This window comes from Nelusetta ayraudi, unplaced genomic scaffold (assembly GCF_046127955.1).
Source record: "Nelusetta ayraudi isolate G7.1 ecotype Tasmania unplaced genomic scaffold, CSIRO-AGI_Nayr_v1 ptg000060l, whole genome shotgun sequence".
NCBI classification, from domain to species: Eukaryota; Metazoa; Chordata; class Actinopteri; order Tetraodontiformes; family Monacanthidae; genus Nelusetta; species Nelusetta ayraudi.
In genome coordinates this window covers 512,501-518,386 of record NW_027466110.1, presented here as the reverse complement: position 1 = coordinate 518,386, position 5,886 = coordinate 512,501, and positions in this window count along the sequence as shown.

Below are 5,886 nucleotides of genomic sequence, written 5' to 3'. Positions count from 1 at the left end.
GCCACGGCTTTCCAGTGGTCCTATACTCCATTACATCCCAGTCAAGATTTCCTGTCGTCGTCTCCCCACCCCCACCCCTCTCCGCTCCGGCGAGATGGTTTCGCCCGAATTCTAAGTAGCAATTCTAGGTCAGGTCTGTGTGCCAGTGAGAACGGTTCTGTCGGTCGGCCCAGCGGCGGCGAGACACACGAGTCCGTTCCAGCGAAAGAGAGAGAGAGAGAGAGAGAAAAAACCCGGCCTCAGTCAATAAGGAATAATGGCCATATATCAGTGACTTAATGGCGAAACGTGTTCAAAGACACTTGAAGTGTCTCTCTTTGCCCCGTCTCTCTCTCTCCCTCTCTCACTCTCTCTCTCCGTGGTGACGTCAAACTTCCGTACACGAGAAAGAAAAGAGAGAGAGAGAGAAAAAACTTGGGAGTAGTAGAGCGTCAAACTTGTGGAAGCTCTCATCCCCGCTGGGAAAGTGCAGAGTTCGCATGTGCCTCGTTATAAAATTATTATGAGTCCCAAATTACTGTCCACAGGAGGGTCTGAGAGAGAGATAGAGGGGGATAAAAGCGACCGTGAGCATTGGTGCCAAATAGATTAATCGTCGGAATCATTAAAAATGTCAGCATCCAGACTTTTATTTTGATGATTGATTAATCAACGCTGGTAGTTCCGGTTGAGCGATGATTTGAAAAAGATAAAAAGAAAGAAATCGTGCGTGTATGATAAATCTGTAGGAGTCTGTAGAATTTGCTTGTAATCTGATATTTAGTACGTTATTATTTATTATTTATTTATTATTTTTGTTTTTATTGAGTAAATACGCAAATATATTTTAAATTTTTTATTTTAAGTGAAAACATTTACATTTTGTGTGTGTCTGTGTGTGTCACAATGTTATTGGAACCAAGGCATTGATTTGTAAAATCATCGACGATGGTAAATTGCTCAGCGGTGATGTTGGCATCGAAAGCAAAACGCAAAACATGCAAAACACTGTACTGTGGAAACAGGCGTGTAGCCAATATGAGGTACAAGTCTGAGTATCTCTCAGTTCTAAGGGCCTATTAACAAAAGACAACAGACCACTGACTTCCAAATGGCCTTTAGATGAGAGTTGGTCTGGATCCAAAGGACGGACTACTTGTCTGTCGGTGTTGATTAGCCAAAATAGGGGAGTGTGGCAATGGGTGTGGCCAGCCACAAAAGAATAATTGTTTAAATCCTGCTACCGGGTAACTTTGTGTCTTAATTCGTAGGTCCAACAGCTCATTCATACACAGAACATACCTAACCTAATCTTATATTGTCAAGCTGTGTTCTTCTGTTCGTGTCGATGTACGACTGTGGGCACGCACGGGTGGAGCTATTTGACTTCACACTTATTTGTATACGAACATGATAACATTTACATGTAGTAAGTGCTATTGTACACGGATATGTAAATATCCAGTCACGTACCTAAACAGGTCCAACCTGTGTACAGGAATGGATCAGTTTGACTCAATGCAATGCTTGAATTTGGATTATACATTAAATATGACACACACACACACAAACTCTGCGTGCACGCGCGCGCACACACACTTATCAGACCATCACTGGCCTCAGAGGAACGGTGTAATATCATGGACATGCAATATGAGAGTAGTCCTCCTCAATATTTAATCAAGTTGCATTAAAAAATCCTGCCCAATGTATAATCATGACATGGAAATTAAATGAAGTGGTGTTTAAGTGCATGTATTATTAGCTGACCTGACTGTGCCCGTGTTTGCGTGTGTGTGTGTGTGTGCGCACGCATGTGTGTGTGTGCACGCGTGTGTTTGTGTGTGGGCCCATTTCTGTGCTTCTCTGCAAAGTGACATTAGGCTTTCAAAGCGCAGATGTTTTTACAAAGCCAGAAGTTCCTCTTTGAGGATGGCAGCTCGAGCCCTGCATGTGCGCAGTCGTTCAAACGTTGTTCAGTAATTTGAAAACTGAGGTACAGTACGTCGATGAATGTGATTTCATAACATAGCTGGTTACGCTCTCAATAGGGTGGCATGTGCACGGTAACAGGAAATTAGGGACTGTATGCATATGTTTCAAAGTCAGCTTGTTTAACCGATTTTGCTGAGACTTACGGACTGACAGGTACAAAGTAAACGCAGCAATTGTGTTAAAAATACAAATGTACAATATCTGCAGGATAGTTCATACCAAAAATCCTGAATATTGAAATATTATCAAATTCAAAGTAAAAATGTTTTCAAACAAAAAACATTGCACATTTAACATTTGTCTCCACGCTATCAATGAACAGACATTCGCTCTGGAAATCGCCCCTTTGTGATGTCACAACCAGTACTGATAGGTCACCGGGACCTCTTTCGGGTTAGTGACAAATTAAAGATCAGAAACTGCCTGTGGTATGTGAGCGTTGGAGGAAACAGAGAGTGGAACCGTTTCTTGAACGTATACTCTGGCTACCTCTTCAGGCAGCTCTTTAGCTTTTTTACATTTGAAGCCACTAAGTCAATTAGCATTAGCCTCGGCTGAACCTTTGTTGTGGAGTCCCCTTGCTCTTCTCGGTGTATGAACACAGCGTATAAGTGCAGCGTTGGCCGCCTGAAAAGCATTAGCGACGCTGGCTTTTACGGGCGACGGGCATTACGGGATGGATGACACAGGACACAGAATCAAGGGGACGTGCGCCGCATATTTGTGACTTTTGACAAGCAGGCCGCGGCTACATGGGACGTGTTTGTGCATGCTGGCAGAGATCAGTGACACACCACAAAGCTCAGTCTCTCTGGCATTCTCACGCACGCACGCGCACCCACACAGACACACACACACACACAGGCATGCACACGTATACTGCCCCACACCCGTCTCTCTGCTTCTGCCTCTGTGTATGTGTGTGTGTGCGTGCGCCCGATAAAGCCCCACTGGTGGAAAAACAGTAGACTGGCAGTATTCCCAGACTGGGTTGCATTAGACATGCACACCAGCAAAGCTCTTCAGGTCGATGTTCCAGCTCTCAAGTGCTGCAACTCTCTGGCATGACTAACCCAGAATACTTTTGGAGGCGCGGAAACAAAGTCCAGATTTTACCCAACGTTACATTTAAACCGCTGGTGAAGCGGAGAGAGAGAAAAAAAAAATAAGAAAACTGAATCATACGTATTTCACTGCGAGCGATATTTTGCGTGTGTGTGTGTGTGCGTGTGTGTCCGTCTCCCTGCCAAAAGACGTGGGCCGTGTGTACGTCTTCTGTTGGGAAGAGCGTGTGAGTGTCTGAGCGTCGACACTGACTGTTAACTTATCATATTACCATCTGCATTATTTAAAGCTTCGATAAACAGCCTTATGCCAGGGAGACGCAGCGTAGACACAGGGAGGAGGGGAAGGAGCGTGGGCCGGCCATGTGATACGTTTTATTGATCTCCCTGACAAACGGACAGCGGAATATTAACAGAAACAGACACGCGGCCGGCCTCGGACCGGTGGCCGTGGGCAGGCCGATACGCTGTTACATGACGGAGGCGCACGTTTGTTATGCACCGCCTGCAGACGATCGAGCGGATCCCAGGGGCGGAGCGAGGTGGTGCCCAGTGGTGGCCGCGGGGGGCACAGCAAGGGGGGGATCATTTGACAAAAGGCCTTACACTTCGACACTGCAGCATCTCAAGTCAGATCTTTGTAGATTGATGTAAATTATTGGTTTTAACGCATGCATTTCTGACTGGATGATTAGCCTGGATGTTGTTTAAAAAAATTAAATAGAAAGCAATACGCACTCTAAAATAAGTTAATAATAAAAATGAATTTCAAATTCAATTTTATTCAAAAAAATAAAAAGCAACACTCAGGTGTCCATGTCAAAGATGTTTATTCGTCTCACTGACAGGCAACACGTTTGAACAAGTCTTTCTCAGCGTGCAACATTGTTGTTGTTTAAGACACTCAAAGAAGAAATCTAATGGACTCATAACCCTGACACAGCACAGTAGGAACAACCAGATATTGGTTTGTTGTTAATATTAACATTGGGGTAGATTTACTGGACTCTAATTCATAGGAAGTTTGACCCTTGTAAGGTCACACTGGAAAACATAAAAAAAAAAAAAAATACAAACAACTACAAGAGCAATTCGAGTACCAACGTGTAATAACAATAGCAAATACTAGTAACGATAATAATGGACGTTTCAGGCATCTGCTTATTGCCACTCCTATGTGAGTCATGATCTCACCCTGTGGCCACCCCGAGGAAACATTTCTGGCTCCGCCACCGGCTCATCCCGCAACGGTTTGTTTCATTAACGGGATAAACGCTGCAAAAGAATGCCAGAACTGGCCCGGACTGTGAAAATACTGACACAGTGAGCTCCCTCGCACACAGCAGTGAGGTCACGCGCCAGAGTGCGGCAGCCCGACCAATCATCAGTCAGCCTATTATCGTGGTGTTCAGCGTTGCTATGAGTAACAGAGGCGAGCGCTGCCTCACAGATCCCTAATGATGGTGGATGCAGCCGAGATGCGACCACTTGGCTCATCCTCTGCCGTGTTCGCTATGTTCTCTTTTCTTTTTTTCCCCCTCCGCTCTTCCTCTCGAGTCCCCCGCTCACCGCGACACAATCTCACATCCACCCTTTGAATTAGCCGTGTCGCGGCTCCAGCTACAAAAAAAAAATTTGATGAGCCCAAAGACGGAGTTGCGCGTTTCCGCATCCTCTCCTCGGCCGGGCACCCGCTGGTCTTTTCTATTTTTTTCCCTGCCCACTCCCCTTTGTTTGCTGTCCCCTCCCTTCCATCCCCCCTGCAAGCATTGTTTTCTGTCTCTTCCCTGTGGCAGGTGAGTGTAAACAAGCTGGAGGACTGAAACAATGTTAATTAACTGATCATTAACGAGTGGAGGCAGACCCCGGAGATCTAAGCACTTGCCCACCCACCTGCGTCTCACCATTCCACTAACTGGACCGTTAATGACTAATCAGAGGCACGAACGGTTAGATTGCTTTCTAATGGGAAGGATTTATGAATGTACAAGTCTATTAAGCCTACAGGGCCGCGGGCCTGTACAGTGGAAACGCTGTAGAGGAGCCCCACCACAGTTGCGGCTCCTCTCTGAAAGGGAGTGCGAGGTAACGGTCCTGATGGTGATTATTAAAAAGGAAGCACGACACTGCGGTATTTTATATACAGTTGCCCTGACATTGCATGGTTAAAAGTTTCTTTTCAAAAATGTAGAAAATTCAATAAACAAAACATTGGAGACCAAGGTTGCTTTTGAAGTAATGAACATTAGATCCTCTTCAAATTTTCCACCCACCTGCACCTTTTTGTTAAACAATTGTCTGCATACAGACCGCAGAAGTGTTAGGCTTAAGAAATCTGTTTGCATGAAAAACTTTTCAGTAGCGAAGGAGATCGAGAACTGGAGTGTTGCTACAACTACTACAGTTTGCATGCAGGCAACATTTGGGGGTACATATGGGCTTAAACAAAAACATATCCCCTTGTACGACGTTATTTTTAAGTGCTTGTGAGTGAAAATTTGAAATGCAAAAAAAAAAATAAAACAACAACAAAATAGAATTCAGTTTGAAATTGAACTTGCTTGAGGAAACTTAACTAAACTTCACTTGTATTTTCTCAGGATGCAGTACGTGACTTAAACATCCCATATTATTCAAATGTTCACATCTTTGTCTTACATCTCAGACTCAAGGGTAACAACCTTTTGTGGCCCCTGAAACAGCTTATTCAGCCACGTGCAACAAGGCTCAGTTCGGGCTTCCTCACCTTCCAGTGACGACGTGCGTGATGTCACAAAGGGCTGATTTGTGCTGAGAGGTTGAGCCAGCAAAATAATTAATTTTTCTTTTGGAGTTATATCCTGGGGGT